Here is an 18966-nt window from a genome sequence, read left to right as displayed (position 1 = left end):
GAACTTGGAACCATGTTATGTATCAATAAATACAATAGTTGCCAAAACTTAAAAACTAGCCCTTACCAAAAGCATCATCGCAATCCACAGCCTTTACACAACACAATAACCCTTTCACTCCCACTGGGACATATAGGTCCCGCAAGGGCATCAAGCAATACTATTGGGATTTAATTCAATTATAATAGCACAGGACAGTGTCCCAATGGTTATCTATAGATTTGTTAGCTTTAGCATTGCCATAAATTTCCAACGGATGGCACTTATTCTAAGTTTTGTTCATAGAACGGGAGATTATCGATACGGGTCACTGTTTTCGCGCCAGTTCTCAGAGGTTACATTATTGCGATCATTGTGTAACACACTCAGGTGCTCATAACGATAATAATATTACGTAATATTATATCAGGTTAGTGCAATGTTATATCTAATTTCTTTACAATGGGACACATATAACCCATTGGTAGCTTTCGTTGGGACAAATAGTCCCAGTGGTATTTTATAACCTGGTTTACGAAATAGATTTTGTTTATAGTAGCTAAGATGACTTCAAAACGACGGCATAGGGAGGATGTCTTTTCGAATGACAACCAACTGGCAGAGTTTTTAGGGACAAATGAAGAAGATCCAGCGTCAGATTTGGACTTCGGCTCTGATAATGTTGCGGATGTAAATTACGTGCCTAGTGACAATGATTCGGCAGGTTTGGATGGTGGTACTGTCTCAGAAGCGGACAAAAACAACAATTGCAGGGAAAGTTGGACAGGAGCCAATGTCAGTATTTGGCTAATGCTTCTGGAACGCTTGCTGCAAGATGGCAGGATTCTAAAGAATTGGTGGTACTTAGCAACTGCCATGTGACAAACGAAGTCGAAGTGCTAAAAAAGAAGACATGTGGAAGTAGAGAAGTAGTTCCCTGCCTAGAATCAACATCATTCTACAATGAAATTATTGGAAGTGTAGATCTCTCAGAGCGGAAAGTTGGAACATAAGATTTTGATAGAAAATCTCAAAAGTTGTGGAGAAAGGTTTTCTTCAAGGTCCTCATGATGGCCGTTGTCAATTCTTGGATTTTGTATCAAGAAACCAAGCATATAAAGATTCCGTTGCTGGAGTACATTATTCCCCTTGCAGAACAAATGATGGCTGTTGGCAAAGCAAATGAAACAGTAAAAAGGAACAGGATATCTGGGCGACCTACCTCGGCATCATAATTGATGTTGAATGTTGGAGGTCAGTTGCCGGTGGAAGGCAACACCAGAAGGCGATGTGTGAGGTGCTCAAAGCTGAAGAAAAATACAAGAACCAAAACTCTCTGTACAATGTGCGAGCTTCCTCTGTGCAAGGACTACTTTGCACCTTATCACACTTGATCTGTTGCACCTAATCTAACCTACATGTGAAGTGTTCTAAACCTAATAATTTGATCTTATATACCATCGTTTTAAGTTTGGCTATTTAGTATTCTGTGTACCATACTTTTTATTTCATATTCTTATAAATAATGGTATTATAAATAAGGGTTGGCATCTTTCAAAATATATAACTGGGACATATATGTCCCACACATAAATACCAGTGGGACACATACGTCCCACCCCTCTCAGAGGCACAACGTATCAGATATTAATTAGATATTGAAATTATATACTAATTAGGAGTTCGTTGACCAGTAAATGCAAAGAAATAACCTAATTTATTAAAAAATAAAATTGGTAGTGAAAGGGATAAGGTACTGTGACGTCATTATCTTCGATCACGTGTCACATGTAGTTGTTACGAAAGTCTGACAGCGAGGATTGTCTTTAGCACCATGCTATGATTGATTTCCTTGTCGCAGAAGATATTACTCACATTGCTGAAATTCACTTCATACTTCAACGTACATTTCCAAATGTATGCATAGGTGTTAGCAGTGTTAGGAGATGGGTGAAGAATTTCAGAGGTGGCAACACGAACCTCCAAGATCACCCTCGAAGTGGTCACTCTTGTTCAACCTCAAAGGAGAGGAACTTGGGCAGTAGGGATGACAAGTCTCTCCTAAATTGATACCAATATTTTTTAACAATTCACGATGCCGAAGACAGGATTTAAACCAGGGATAATAGTCATGATAGACGTAAGATACGCAAAGCTGACGGAATATTTGAAAAACGGTGAAGACTTGACAAGCTTCAAAACACCCCAAGGATATTGGTTCAAAACACCCCAAGGATATTGGTGGAGATGCAAAACAATGTGTCTGAAATGTCAATTCTCAAAATGGAAAACTTATGCTTGAAAGGAAACTCATGCTTGAGTTGAAAACCGCCATGTGCAAATCAAAAAAACGCTGATGGTGTGTAGGCGATAGAAGTATTGAGCAAATCATAAACTTTGGACAGAGAACGCTTGAACGGCTACTTAGATTGATTAACCCTTCAAGCCGGTATTAAAAGTTGGCCAAGTTTTACCCTACAAGGGTAATAAATTTTAGAAAAATATAATTTTACATGCTGTCACAAAGATTGCTATAACTTCTAAACGACTTGTCTTATTTTGTTCAAAATAAGTGGATATACAGTTCATATCATGCAGATATTGCATCTAGATACTAAAAGGTGGCATGCAAAGTGATTAAATGCCTAATTACCTTCTGGTTGGAATACAATTCGAATCAAGAGGTGTCGATGACCATTCGGGTGAGCATTCACTTATATTACTGTCATTATGTACATCACACGTAATTTCCTGCTGTGAATAATCATCATCACAAACACTTTCACTATCACTCGGATTATTCTCATCACTACTTTCACCTAATATGCGATCGAGAGATGCATTAGGTAGGCTAAATACAGACCCTGCGAGGACGCCGCCATGTTGTTAACAACAATTGACGTTGAAGAAACGAGTTCTTTTTACGCCAATAAAATGCCGCATTACGGTAGAAGATACTCCCCTGCATAGAATGATACACTGTGCTGCGAGCCGTGCTAAAAGTTCACGTTTACAACCAACAGATGGCACGCAGGTGTACACCTATTCATCGCTAGCCTAGTCCGTACAGGTACACTGTATGTCAAACCGCTCCTGACTTATGTTTTGTAGGTACGTACACGCACACGTCGAACCAGCTTGAGCAGTTCTTTCGTTCTTAATTCGCTTACGCTCTAGGGTTGGTTTTACCCTCGGACTCAGCGAGGGATCCCACCTCTACCACCTCAACGGCAGTGTCCTGGAGCGTGTGACATTAGGTCGGGGGCCACAACTGGGGAGAATGACCAGTACGTCGCCAGGGCGGCCTCACCTGCTATGATGAACAGGGGCCTTGGTGCGGGATGGGAAGATTGGAAAGGATAGGCAAGGAAGAGGGAATTAAGCGGCCGTGGCCTTAAGTTAGGTACCATCCCGGCAATTGCCTAGAGGAGAAGTGGCAAACCACGGAAAACCACTCCCAGGATGGCTGAGGTGGGAATCGAACCCAGCTCTACTCAGTTGACCTCCCGAGGCTGAGTGGACCTCGTTCCAGCCCTCGTACCCCTATTATTGTTATTATTATTATTATTATTATTATTATTATTAGGCTCTATTATTATTATTATTACACGACACGCTCAGAGCTCGAACTACCACTATCGAACAACTCTTTCTTTCACAAGATTCCTAAGTCATCAACCGCATTGTCAACAAATCTTAAGATAACACATCTCTCAAACATATCATTCCCATTATAACTCGATGTTGGAAGGTATTCAGTCGATGCTCCAACTTTCTGAAGGTCTATAGCAGGGCCTCTCAGGGTGCATGCGCCTGGTGCATGCACGGTGCACGGAGCAAAAGACGACTTCGCTTGGTTGACCAGAGTGCAGACCCCCACTACTCGATTTGGAGCAATAGCGCTGTCTCTCTCTCTCTCTCTTTTTCCATGCCTTTCTCGCTCGCTCCGCCTGTCTCCCTCTTCCTCATTTGCTCCGTAGCGCTCCAAATCCGAGCCGAGTTGAGCCGAGCTTAGCCGAGTAGTCCAGAGATGAATATTTGGTCCGAGCCGAGCCGAGCGGGACCATTGCACTGTGCACAGGAACTCTGCGCCGCTGTTTGCATGCGTGAGATTTTGGGCGTTTGAGGGGCCCTGGTCTATAGTGTAACAGATGTGTCAACAAATAGTATTCGTGTGCTTAGAAGGAGCTGGCCGGGTCGTGTGGTCCCATGGTGTAATGGTTAGCACTCTGGACTCTGAATCCAGCGATCCGAGTTCAAATCTCGGTGGGACCTGAAATTTTAACATTTAGATTCTACTCGTTTCTTAATTTTCCAATGCTTTGACATGCATTACGTAACGTTGGCACAGTGATCCACCAAGTGAAGCTGAAAGCATATCCTGTAGTGTGAAGCGTACAAGATGGCGCGAGTGAGTTCCCTTACTTTCTTAACATTCATTGTAAGATGGCTACAATTCTGACTATTGTACTATATTTGTTCCTTGGGACATAAATAACACTGCGTATTTTGTGTTATATTGCAATAGTTCTTGTAATATTCTTCCTTTCTTAATCCGTTTACCTTCCAGGGTTGGTTTTCACCTAGACTCGGCGAGGGATCGTGGAGCATGAGACCTTGGGTCGGGGGATACAACTGGGAAGGATGATCATTACCTCGCCCAGGCCACCTCACCTGCTTGTAGTATTCATGTAGTTTTCGGCTGTGTCCTTTCTTGCTCTCAGAATGTATATTCTAGACAACAGCCTTCAGAAACATTCATTTGCATTGTGTTCAGGCAACGTAAAGAATTTGTAAATATTTATATAGGCAGTTTGTTAATGAATTCTGTAATAGATGAACCAGCTCATGCATGTTGTTAGTTAAATGTGCATATTCAGGTAGATTGTCATTCGACAGTAGGAACTATTTCAAGAGTGTTTTTTTAATTATTATTATTAAAGCCTGGTCAAAGACAGCAAGAATAATTAGTGAACATAGTGAAGAGTGTTCCCAAATAAACGAAATCATCTCTTATCTATACAACAAAAGACATGGGCCACGATGGCGTGTAAATGAAAGACACTCTATTGCCTCGTAAACCTAATACCTTCGGGACCGGAAAACAACGAGTGTTGACCAAGGAAGCTCGAATAGGAAATATTAAAGTGAGGAGCCTGTCAATAGCAAGTGGAAGCAATACCAGAATTAGGTAAGTGCCCTGTGGTCACGAACATACGCTCGCAAGTTGAGAGCACTGGGATGACCGTTTACGACACGTATGGGGTACCGTAGATATAGGAGGTACCTTCAGAGTCTGGCACTATATCGATCCCTCTTAAGAACGAAGGCGTCGGGAAAGAAAAGGTAGATCTACGAAGGGTGTCACAATGAAAGTTTATCCTGACTTTCCAAACCTAATCATAATAATGGTATTGTATTTACGTCCCACTAACTACTTTCTTACGGTTTTCGGAGACGCCGAGGTGTCAGAATTTGACCCGCGGGAGTTCTTCTACGTGCCAATAAATCTTCCGATACGAAGCTGACGTATTGGAGCACCTTCAAATACCACCAGACTGAGCCAGTATCGACCTGCCAAGTTGGGGTCAGAAGGCCAGCGACCAAACCGTCTGAGCCACTTAGCCCGGCTTTCCAAACCTAATAAAGTCGGGATCAGAAGGTAACAACAGTTACCCGAGAGAGGTCGTATTGGAAAGATGAACGGGAGGAGCCTGTCACAAGTAAGCGAAGCAATGGCAGACTCAATACTGGATCCCTGGTCCTCAGCACATAGCTTCTGGGGAATCACCCCTCTTCACCTAAGAGAGGCGGGGCATGTTACGGCTAATGTTTACTGCACTGTCACGAGCACAGATCAGTTGTCGGACGTAATTTCACAATGAGGAATCACTAAAGTAATGTGCAGACGAAATGATGTTTACTGAGGGTTCTCTCAGTTTTCTCGTTAAGACCGGCGACTCAAACTTTAAGCAATGCAATCCCCAGAGAGTAACTAGTCACTTTAGGTGGACCAGTAGGAGATGACTTGCTTGACTTAATTCCTTCAACTCTTGCTGAGGAGCATAGGACCGAGAAAAGGTTTCTCTATGTGGTTCTGTGCTGTGCCATGTGTTTCAGCTTTCCCCAAGCTGCTCACTTTATATCTCCACTGATGTCCTCCATGTCATCTTAGGTCTTCTTCTCATCCTCTGGCACTTAGGGTTCCACTCGAGAGTTTGTTCTAATAGCAGATAGCTCTTGACCAATAGCGTGCTTGTTTTGTCAGTGAGAGTCCACGTGGAGAACTTCAAAAGCGCGCCGGTCCTGGAGCCGGCTCGCTTGTCAGGTCTCCAGTATCGCACAGCTGCACGCAGTTCTGTCCAGTCTCGCTACTCGCTTTCAGTGGCTACATACAGTAGTTAAAACGGAGAATTTATAGCGCTGCGTCTCGTGTTGGTGAAATCCTGGTACTCCGCGGACAAGGAATGTAAACACAGCCTGCCAGTTAGGCTTCAAAAGTGTGCCGGTCGTTAACAAGGAAATTACAAGAAGCATAAAGCTTTCTCCTGAAATCTACATCCAATACTGTATGCAGAAGACAAACAGTACTGAAGTTACGAACATGGTCTGAACATCAAGATACGCTATCATAACATGTAGTCCGTGTCTAACTGTGGCGGTACAGGATGTTTTCTAACCGTGCACCTTCGCGTCTTACTTACGGTCCATAACGGTCCTGTAAATAGTGGAACATGTTGACGAACACAGTTTGTGACAAGGAAAAGCTGCATATTGACTCGTAATTCTGGAACATCCCTTGGTGGGTCGTCTGACTGGGGCGGAGTCAGATCCGGTGAGTGCGGAAGGTACGGGAAATTAAGCGATCTCCAAAGTGTTCTTTCAGAAGAGCAAGCGATCACTAGACTTCAGACTTTTAGTCAGTAATAGGATACAATGCAAACGTACCGAAGCTAGTAACAAGTATACACAACTGCACAACGGTTATGCTACGAGTTTTGCATAAACATTAGGGGTAAGACACATCAGAACCCCTTGCATTTATGTTAGTCTCGCTACAAAGCAGAAGAACGGGCTAGACGTCACTACCTAATAACCAAATTAGTTGTATTGTAACATATTACAGCCTTAAAGTCCGGCGTAAAGTTATCACCTCGCGATGTGGGCTATAGCTCCATCTTGCTGCATACATTGTCGTTGCAGTGGCAGGTTTCTGGGGACATTCAGTTCTGTTCAGAGCATGCTTGTTTTTTTTTTAAATTTACCCTTGAAGTATTTCGAGAAATATTCGATAGTTGAGTCTAGTTCCAAAACAATGACACCAGTTGGTGTTCCCTAGTGAAATATACCTAGGACTAGTTTTGACCGTATGAGTCGCTCATCGTCAGCTATTCATTTAAACAGGTTAAACTAAAATAAGGACACAATCATTAAATAACATGGGGTTTGTAAACCCTGTGCTAAAAGTATAAATACATTGTAGAACACTTAAGTCCACATTGAAATAATATAATTTTCATTTGACTCTAGTCTTCTGCTTACACTTGTTTACACTTACACATGCTTACACTCCAGAAGAACCTTCCTGTCACAGCAGTAGAGGTCGGGAAATCTTAACAACAGTCCGTCTCCTGATTCGTGAACCGCCACGGAAAGTGACATGTGAATAATAAGTTGATGGTTGCACAATAAATTGTCTTTCTCTGTCTCAGGGGCAGAATAAGGTATTTAGTGGAAGATGCAAGGAATGCTTTAAGTATACCTTTATTTCGCTTTTGGTCCTGCCATTGAAGAAGGTTAAATGTGCTTCTGAATATTAAAGAGGGTTGCACTTCTACTTGAAATGGCATACACTTTAATTCGTTGTCTTGACAACTAACTGTACACATTCAGCTATCTGTAGCGGTTTTGCTAGGAACTCCAGTCTACAATACAACAGAGGAACATTTTACACCTTCTTTTTGTTAGTGTCCCCTGCAGCCTTGATGGCTCCGACAGGACTAAAAGCTGAGTGTACCCCCTTTTCCAGTCCTCCTACCACTTTTCTAATTTCGTGTCAAAGCCGGGAGTCGAACCGGGCCTCCGGGGGTGGAAGCTAATCACACTAACCACTACACCACAGAGTTGGACTTCAACATACTTTCTTTCTTTTCTTTTCTTTTCTTTTTCTTTCTTAATCTGTTTACCGTCCAGGTTCGGTTTTTCCCTCAGACTCAGCGAAGAATCCCACCTCTATCGCCTCAAGGGCAGCGTGCTGGATCAGTTTGTGTGTTTCTGTTATCGCAAATCTAATATTAGTGGAATTTAATTGATATGATGTATCGGTTAGTTAATATCACTCAACATTCACAAGTTAGATTGTTCACTAATTGATATGAGAATTCGTAATAACGATAAGTCCCTCTAAAATATTTTAACGTTCTGTGCCTGCGGAAATTCCTGTGTGATAATGTATTTAGAGAAAGGCTGACCCGCAGCACGTATGTTATGAAGACAGAGGTTTCTTAGACTATATTTGTACAATATTGAACCGTCGATGACAGAACCTTACCAGCCAAAGTTCTAAGCTGAAAGACGATAGTTTTCTGGCCGCAGGGTATCGTTGTACAGAGATTTCACTGGATAAAAATATTTAAAGTCCGCCTCTGTGGTGTAGTGGTTAGTGTGATTAGCAGCCACCCCCAGAGGCCTGGGTTCGATTTCCGGCTCTGCCACGACATTTGAAAAGTGGTACGAGGGCTGGAACGGGTCCACTCAGCCTCGGGAGGTCAACTGAGTAGATGGGGTTCGATTCCCTCCTCAGCCATCCTCGAAGTGGTTTTCCGTTTCCCAGTTCTCCTCCAGGCAAATGCCGGGATGGTACCTAACTTAACGCCACGGCCGCTTCCTTCCCTCTTCCTTGTCTATCCCTTACAAACTTTCCATCCCCCCACTAGGCCCCTGTTCAGCATAGCAGGTGAGGCCGCCTGGGCGAGGTACTGGTCATTCTCCCCAGTTGTATCCCCCGACCCAGAGTCTGAAGCTCCAGGACACTGTCCTTGCGGCGGTAGAGGTGGGATCCCTCGCTGCGTCCGAGGGAAAAACCGACCCTGGAGTGTAAACAGATTACGAACGAACGAAAAATATTTTTAAAAAATGATGAAGTGGCGCTTCACCCCATTGGCCGTCACTGCAGTTCCACTTCAAAGATCACGAGGAGAAAATGATTTTCTATCCATTACAAATCTCTGCCATAAAAAAAGATTGCTAGAATGCATGAGTTATTTCATGTCGAAGGAAAAAAGGTTTCAAACCACTGTAAACATTCTGAGGTAGGTTTGAATTACCTATCAACCTATCATCACCAGAATCACCCAGCTCTAAATGAAGCCAGTTTGGTTTTCAAAGACACCGAGGTACGAAAATGATTTTCCACAGGATTTGTTTTACGGGCCGGTAAATCTATCGACGTGAGGCTGGCGTATTGGAGTTCTTAAGTGAGCAAAGTGAACCAAGTCCGTTTGGATTAGTTTAGAGAAATTGAGTCCTAAAGTTCCTATCTCATAATTAATTTCTAGATATTAAAATCAATTTTAGAAAATATTTAATAGCTTGAGTGTTTTCTAAGTTACATTTAGGGATACATATGAAATAACAAATTTAAAAAAACAAATGAACTTGGTTAACTCTGGTTGTGAATTTCGATTCATTGAATGAAACAGAATTTACACTTTAAGCAGTGTATTGAAAAGTTCAATTTACTTTAAAATAGATCAGAGTCAAGCCATTATTTGTGCTTGTACCATACAGTAATTTAATACAAAAAGAGATATCTTTTGACATTTCTTCCGCATAACCATATCAGCAAAATTCAAACTCAATCAGTGTACACAAATTCATCATTGTGACCTTCTACGTTGTACATTATCATTTGACCTTGTAATAATCTCAACTGGGAGATTCTTGAAGAAGTGATGATGAACTAGAGGTATAGCTGAAGAGATCATTCGTTGAATTTCACATAGGGACTCTTGAATGACAGGTGACAATCATAATAAAGATCGATCTACAATCTTGTTTTGCTCAAGGTTTACCTCCAAGAAAGACGTATATTCATTTAGAGTTTCCTAGAAAAATTTTTGAAAGGGTAACCTTTTACCACTCTTAACGACCTTATTTAGCCAATCGAAGGCTTGACAATGAGCAGTAATTTATTATTATTTTTTATTGGTGATTGCTTTCTCCAAAGCCTTTACGGATAAGAATTCTTCCCTCTTGATCGTTTTTAAATGAGGAATCTTCCGGTGTGTTGATTTGATCATTTGCACCCAGTCTTGTGGGGTGTAGGTATGTGTCAGATGACGATTTAAGGAAGAATCTTATCGTTAGATATGTTATTGACTAAATAAAACACATACACTCAAAAAACAAACAATCATGGTTATCGTTCTACGTTGCGATTTTATTTGACGTAAATAAATATCACACGAGAACACGTTCACTTCCTTGTATAAATTACTTTATACACACTGTACGTCACGAGACACAATTATACACACTAGCAAATTATACTATATACAACACTCAATAGCGGAGTACCCTGAAGTCGATTGTGACCAGTACAGATGTCAACAACACTGACGCGCGCACTGTAACATACTCTCTCTTGAATTCACCGCCTCACTCACTTGAGCCCAATACTCAGACTCCACCTCAGAGCCCAACAGTCACTCCCAGTCCATTACTTGCCTGAGTCCCAAGAACCAAGATCTGCGAACTGAACTCACTGACTGACAGCTCGATATTTATACCATTCGATCAACCATCTAGAATGATCGACTTCTGGAAGAGTTCTTACAACACTCTAATGGAACACACTCGAAACATCGATCGACCAGCTAGTCGAATGGATACTCGAACGTTCCTCCGCTATTTATAAATGTACATGGAAATATCTACAACATTCGTGATGTCTCTGGATTATAAAACCTTAGAGTAAGTTTCCAGAACCCTTCATATATACAAAATTATAGTACAATAAGTCTAACATACGAACATTATGGAATTTTCTACCGCTTTCGACTCTATAGATTTTGAGGTTAATCAATACACAATACGTATTTTAGGTTATACAATTTCATACTACATATATACAGGGCAGTCATATATTAATCATATTTAACATTTAATAAAGATAATTCAGCATTAAATAAACTACAATTAAAATATATTAAACATACTAATTGAAGGTTTTATACCAATTACGATGTCGTACCTACGACATAGTCTGTAGAATAACCGACTATGGCAGTAACCTTCACCTTGCACAGAATGTGCCGCCCTCTGTGAAGTTGCAAACGGGTTATGGACTTAGTTTGCTATGGAAGTGAATAAATCGAAGTCTTGTTATTCCCATATTCCCCAAAATGACCACTGGTGGACTTAGTTCTCTTTGGTTGTGAACCCCTCAAATATAACACCGAACTGAGCAGCGGTCGAAATCACCAACTCTGGCTCAGAAGGCCAGCACAAGCTTCTGTGAGCCCGGCAACGGTCACATACATACAGCTACAAGTTTGTTCTTACAGTTGATTTCATTCGTAAATTGTGCAGAGCGTCCTGGAATTTGACAACATCCGCCTAGTCGCCTCCATCGTACGGTCACTGCGTAGAGAAATGTATATTCCTGTAATCACCAAACTCGCCGACGTGCTGGCTCATTTGTGTACCTGACAGAAAGGACATTGCGTGATGCGAGACAATTCGAAACCAACATTGATAATTAATCTGTCGCAACGCGAGCTTTGAAACCTGAGCTTGCTAGTGTGCATGTGTGTTGGACCGTTAAGGCACAGTAGGAAACGTGGTCATGTTGCGGGTATTCTCTCTGAAACTTCACAGTCCAATCATATTTCCTCATACAGTTGCTAGAGGCAGCAGATTGTCGCGTTGTTCGGTGTCCACATTTACGCATAACTGCTCTAAGTTTTGATTTATTAAATGTCTAGTAATGCAGTGATAATAATAATAATAATAATAATAATAATAATAATAATAATAATAATAATAATAATAATAATAATTGTTACCGTGTTTGGTGGATCAGCAGAGGTGAAAGAAGGTGCGGGCTGGAATGGGTCTAACTACAAGTCCGAGAGATGAATTTAAAATTTAAATAAAGGTCATATTTTCAATAGACAACAAGATTTAACAATTTTCACTAGGTGAAATAACAAAGAAAAACCAGGTACAATACAACTTTACAAACGAAAGCACAAGTTAAGGGGTATTTACAAATTCTGGGCTACGAGCCCCAAAGTTTAACAATTTCTGAGCTCTCAGCTCACAACCACAAATTACCAGAGAGCAGAAAACCCCTAATTACATGGAGCACTTGCTCTCACCTCGTGTTGTCAAGCCTCCTAGAGACACCTTTCAAAATATCAAAAAGAGCTGACCCGCTCTCAATCGTCCAAGCCCATTAAAGGCAATAACAGATTATTACACTTAACTGCCATCAAGGCACAACTTATAATGGAACAGGGGTACCTCGTACCCAATCTACTGGGCCTTCGCAGGAAGGAAAACAAAAACGGGTTGAGTTAATGGCCCAAAATACAAAATTGAATGGAGGCGAGTACTTGCACTCCTACATGAAAGCTTGTTAAAACCTAAGTGGCGTTAAGCCGATACACAGGGGCTATTCCCATACTATAGAGGTGACTCGTATCAGAAAAATTTTAATACATTAAGAGAAGAAAATCGGTTATGAAAATGTAGTCACCTCAAGTCAAAATGAAGGGGAGCTCGAGAGGGTAAGGCACTCTCTATTCCCGATTTACAGTTAAAGTAATAAGGAAATGTTTACATAAGCCGGCACTAAGTTACATTTTTAAACAGGTAGGATATTTTGAAAAGGTTTCGAACCTTCCCCGGGGGTTAAACTGCTGAGCAAGAAAGAAATAAAGATGTTAAAAGGCCATTACCTTTGCTGAAGAGCTGCTGCTCGAAGGAAGAGGCGCAACCCGCCCCCTGCTATACTTCCATACACTAGGCAAGATGTTGTTGAAGTGGCCACGAACCATGAAAATCAGCAGTTTATAAACCCTCATGGAAGATTCGAGACCTTTCATGAATAATTAAGACACACCCACAGGCGTTTATTGGTTGCCCAAAATTTACACACTAAAATTGGAGAAGAAGGACACTATTGGTCCAAAATTAATTAAAGAAATTCGGGATTGGCTAAGTACAAAACTGGCGAAAAGAAAAATTAATATTGCCAACCCATAGATGAAAGAACAAAATTTAGTAAAGACCAAAACTTATGAATACAAAATATCTTTAAGAAAAGTTCCTTCACTTCGCACCACGGTGCATGATCATAGTTTGTGGTAGAGACATCTGTGAGAGAATGTCCAGACTTCTTGATTAATGAAAAACAAAACAAATTGAAATACACACAGTGACATCTTCTGAGAAACAGTTGAGTTGATTCGGTTCTTAAAGTTCAGAGTTTCTCCAGTAGAGGAGTACTTTAAGGCGGAACATTCAAATGTGCGGCGTATAGGTGTACCAACCGGTACAATAATAATAATAATAATAATAATAATAATAATAATAATAATAATAATAATAATAATAATAATAATAATAATAATGTTCGCCATTTTAGTGAAGTGGTTAGTGTGATTGGCTGCCACCCTAGAAGGCCTACGTTTGATTCCTGGCTCTGCAACGAAGACTGAAAAGTCGCACGATGGCTGGAACGAGGTCCACTCAGCCTCGGGAGGACAACTGAGTAGAGGGGGTTCGAATCCCACCCGAGCCATCCTCGAAGTGGTTTTCCGTAGTTTCCCACTTCTCCTCCAGGCATATGCTGGGATGGTAACGACCGCTTCCTTTCTCTTCCTTGTCTGTCCGTTCCAATCTTCCCATCCCCCAAAAGGAACCAGTTCAGCATAGCAGGTGAGGTACTGGAACTCCTCTGAAATTGTATTTCCGATCAAATCGATTCGATGTTTAAGTGACATATCCGTAAGTTGTTACCAATGGAAATTGATGAGTGTTCCGTGCATGGTTGGTCCTGAAAAGGACTATGTGTAGATACGTTCTCTTGCATGCTTGTTTCTGTGTAGTGGCACCTTTGTGGAAGAATCAGCCGGTTAAACCATTGCCCAGGGAACGCCCGATTGCATTAACCAGAATCTTCGGCGAGGCTTCTGGGGCAGTGGAGCAATTCTAAATGAATGGATGTATCTGTACAATCTTCAGAGTGTGTACAACGCTAAAGATCCAGGAACGTTCCTATCTGGTAGATGGTTAAAGGATTATCCCCTGATCTGTGCATCGTATCTCAATCTGGAAATAACGATATGACACAACGAAAAGTCATCAATTCTTTCCCACACAGCCAACATAGGCCAGTCATTATTTGTTATGGTACAGAAATTCCACTAGTCACCTCCATCCCGCAACCTGGATGGAATTTTCAACTTGCGAACTGGGAACCGTTTCAGAAATGTCTTGATAACACCGTTCAGTGGATTCCACGAATTCCATCCAATTTGTGCGTGATATAAATTTAATGCTAAGAACTATATTCCACGTGGGTTTCGGAAGGAATACATCCCCGGATGGTCTCAAAAATGCAATGATTTGTATGCTAAATATCAAGACTCTCACGAAGAATTAGCAGCTGATGACATTTTGAAAGCTCTCAATGAGAACAGAAGAGAAAAATGGCATAAAAAGTGGCAGAACATAACTTTACACATTCTAGCCAGAAAGCATGGAACCTTATAAGAAAATTTGTTACAAATCTAAGGCTGTCAAGCACCGTCCCACGTGTGTATGCCAATGCTGTTGCATCCAGACTAATGAAGAATTCGAAAGCTATAATTGACAAGGCACATACACGAATCGTGAGAAATTAATTGTACATAAAGAGATCCAATTTGACACAACATCCTGATTACTCAGGTGACATCAGCATTGGGGAACTCGATATAGCCTTGAATATGCTAAAGGTAAATAAAGCTGTTGGCTTTGATGGCGTATATCCAGAGTTTCTTAAAGACACATGACCTAAAACAAAATTGTACCTCATTGAATATCAATGAAATTCAACGAACTGGAAGATTACCAAAGGTTTTCAAGCAGGCCAAGATAATTGCCATCCTGAAACCAGGCAAAGACGGAACTGATGCTTCTCACTACCGGCCAGTATCGCTACTCAGCATGACCTATAACTATAAGCTACTAGAAAGGCTTATTCTAAATCGCATTCAAGAGGCCATTGATCAAACCATCCCTGTTGAACAAGGTGGCTTTAGGAAACATCGGAGCTGCAGCGACCAGGTTTTAACATTGAAAACTCTAGTTGAAGCTAGATTTCAACGAGGTCTCCGATCAGCTGCAATATTTGTGGACCTTACAGCAGCTTATGACGCTGTGTGGAGGGATGGCTTGATGTCGAAGTTTATTGAAATCATCCCATGTCAAAAGCTGGTGTTTTTAGTGAACAACATGCTCTCTGACGGACGCTTTAAGGTGTTTCTGAATGGAAAATAAAGCAGATGGAGGACTCTAAACAATGGCCTACCTCAGGGATCAGTTCTGGCCCCCATTCCGTTTAACTTGTTTATTCATGATATGCCAGACACTGATTCATTGAAAATCCAGCATGCAGACGACCTAGCGTTAGTCTTCCAGAGTAAAGATCTTAGGCACTGTGAGAATTTACTGACAAGTGATCTGACGAAATTGAGTTACTACTTCCATATTTGGAGATGTCGACCTAACTCAAATAAAACTGAGGTTACTGCATTCCTTCTGAATAATAAGGAAGCCCATAGACGGCTACATGTGACTTTCGACGGAACCCGAAGTACCGTATAACTACAATCCAAAATATGCAGGAATCGTTCTGGAACGGCCCTTGTCATTCAAACAACAGTGCATCACATTATCAAAGAAACTTGGCTCCAGAGTAAATCTACTCCGCAAGATTGCTGGAAGTAGCTTGGGTGCAGACGCCAACTCCCTACCCTCTGCTGCACTCGCTCTTGTGTATTCTGCTGGTGAATACTGCCCTCCTGTATGGCAAAACAGCATTCACAAAAGAAATATTAATGAAGCCATGAGATTTATCACTGGTACTATCAGATCTACTCCCATTCAGTGGTTACCTGTCTTAGCTAATACTGCCTCGCAAAATTAAGGAGGAAAGCAGCTAAGGTAAATTTGCTCAAGAAGATCTCTTCTCATAAGAACCCTCCCGTCTACGATGCACTACAAGACCCACCAAAAACTCGTCTGAAATCACGCCAACCTCCCTGGACTGATTTTAAAAGTATCAGTTCTTTCGACATGACCTCCGAGTGGCGACACCGTTGGCATGAACATCCACCCAACAACGCTCACTTAGCTCAAGATACAACAAAGAAAGTTGAAGGATTACAACTGCCGCCTCCAACCTGGTCGAAGCTGAACCAAATTAGAACGGGTCAAGGGAGGTGTGGCTACATGTTGAAGAAAAGGGGTTTCCGTTCATTTACTGACAGCGACTGCGGAGCGGAGGAGCAGACAATGCAACACATTGTTAAGAAGTGCCCACTTCGAGCATTTAGCGGTGATCTGAGGGTTCTACACCAAGTGACTCCGAGTGCTCTGGACTGGTTGTCAAATCTGGATATTTACATTTGGTATGAGACTTTTTGTGTTTTTTTCTTTCAAGTTGCTTTACGTCGCACGTATGCAGATAGGTTTTATGGCGACGATGGGACAGAAAAGGGCTAGGAGTGGGAAGGAAGCGGCCGTGACCTTAATTAAGGTGTAAAAATGGGAAACCACGGAAAACCATCTTCAGGGCTGCCGACAGTGAGGTTCGAACCAACTATCTCCCGAATACTTTATACTGGCTACACTTAAGCGACTGCAGTTATCGAGCTCGGTGGACTGTTTGTGTACTTGTAAAACCATACATATGTCCGATCAAATGCATCACACTCCAGGACACAGTGCGTGAGGTGGTAGAGGAGGGATCCCTCGCTGTGTCCGACAGAAAAGCCAACCCTGGAGTGTAAACGTATTAATAAACGAGAAAAGCAAGAGGAAGGAGAATAAATAAATAACAATAGGAATTATTATTATTATCCTTCAATGTATCATCATCATTATCATCAGTTCCTTCCTTCATAGCTAAAGGTTTTGCCATTAATTTGTAGCCCGATCGACTAATCTTCTCCGGTCCTCTCGGCTTCCACTATACGTAATAAAACAATTCTCTATGCATCTTCCTTTCTTAATCCGTTTACACTCCAGGGCTGGTTTTTCCTCCAGATTCAGTGAGGTTTCCCGCCTCTACCACCTCAAGGGCAGTGTCCTGGAGCTTGAGACTTTGGGTCTGGTGATGAAACTGAAGAGGAGGACCAGTACCTTACCTAGGTGGCTTTACCTGTTCTGTTTAACAGGGGCCTTGCGGGGAATTAGAAGGTTGGAAGGGATAGACAAAGAAGAGGGAAGGAAGTGGCCGTGGCTGTGGCCTTAGGTTAGGTACCATCCCGGCATTTGCCTAGAGAAGAAGTGGAAAACCACGGAAAACCAATTCGAGGATGCCTGAGGTGGGAATCGAACCCACCTCTACTCAGTTGACTTCCCGACGGTGAGTGAACATCTTTCCAGTCCTCGTAGCAATTTCGTGGCAGAAGCGACAATCGAACCCGCACCTTCGGGGATGGCAGGTAATCACGCTAAGCGCTACACCACAGAGCGCTACGCATCCGTTTTTTGTTATTAAGGAAATATAGTGTTTTTAAAAAATTTGTTTTACGTCGCACCGACACAGATATTCTTACGGCGACAATGAGATAGGAAAAGGCTAGGAGTGGGAAGGAAACAGCCATGGTCGTAATTAAGGTACAGTCCCAGCATTTGCCTCGTGTGAAAGTGGGAAACCACGGAAACCATCTTAAGGGTTGCCGACAGTGGGGTTCGAATCCATTAACACCCGAATACAAGCTGACGGCTCCGTGACCCAAAGAACGCAGCCACTCACTCGATAACATTGTGTTTTAGCCGTCAAGGGCGGCAGGGGAAAATTGATCTAGTCAGGCAGGTCTCAACCCCACAGTTCCGCATTGAATTTTTGACTACTTCTGGTTAATCCTCGTGGTCAAATTCCAAAAATCAACAAAGAGGACTAATTTAAACAGACAGCACTGTGACCCTACTGACAACTGCAGAGGGAGCAGTAAGCTACACGAGCCCGTAGGAATGATGGCCGAGCGGTCCAAGGCGCGGAGTTTAGGTCGCTCCGCAATTCCTTGCGCGTGTGTTCGAATCGCGCTCCTGACAACGTTTTTCCCGTTATATTCGTGAATATACTCAATGCTACAGGAGGAGCACTAGGGAATACCGCAGCGGGTCAGGGTGGCCGAGCGGTCTAAGGCGCTGCGTTCAGGTCGCAATCCACTTCGGTGGGCGTGGGTTCGAATCCCAGTCCTGGCAGACTATTCTCCTTCGATATTCACGAATATACTCGGACTTCATCACGTAGTTGCTCCGGTCGGAACAGTTGTCTGTCACGTGACGAAAGATCAGCAAACAGGCAGGATGCATACCGTGGCGTTACTGTACTTTCAGTAACCGCCCGGAAATATTACAATATTGTAACTGTAGGGGCCAGGAATTCGAATAAAGGGGCTGAATGTATGCCTTCATGTGCCGTATTTCCACTACGTGTGGAGGTTCAGACAAAGCAGCTGTTACAATCCAATCCAATATTAATTACTGGAAATATGACTACTTGAGTTGTGGAAGGATGTTACATCTTATATGTACCGGGCGGTACACCTCCACGCCGCTAGTTCAAATATTGCGCCAGTTGAAACTCCTCTACAGGAGAAAGCCTGAATTTTAAGAAACTGTATTAACTCAACGGTTTCTCGGAAGATGACTACTGTAAGTTTGGTAATTTTGAAGTGTTCTGATTTGTGTCTATTTCGA

The 18966-nt window shown here is 42.2% G+C and overlaps 2 non-coding genes across 2 annotated transcripts; both read left to right on the top strand.

Annotated features, from left to right (window-relative positions):
- Positions 1-4182: 4182 nt before the first annotated feature.
- On the top strand, positions 4183-4254 carry TRNAQ-CUG (transfer RNA glutamine (anticodon CUG)). Its single transcript has one exon. It is a non-coding gene; the product is annotated as a tRNA-Gln (tRNA).
- A 14130-nt stretch (positions 4255-18384) lies between these two features.
- Positions 18385-18468, top strand: TRNAL-CAG (transfer RNA leucine (anticodon CAG)). The gene has a single exon. It is a non-coding gene; the product is annotated as a tRNA-Leu (tRNA).
- The last annotated feature ends 498 nt before the right edge of the window (positions 18469-18966 follow it).

The sequence above is a fragment of the Anabrus simplex genome, chromosome 4 (assembly GCF_040414725.1).
Source record: "Anabrus simplex isolate iqAnaSimp1 chromosome 4, ASM4041472v1, whole genome shotgun sequence".
Classification (NCBI taxonomy): domain Eukaryota; kingdom Metazoa; phylum Arthropoda; class Insecta; order Orthoptera; family Tettigoniidae; genus Anabrus; species Anabrus simplex.
Note: the sequence above shows the minus strand (reverse complement) of the source record. Positions and strands in the feature narration are given on the sequence as shown.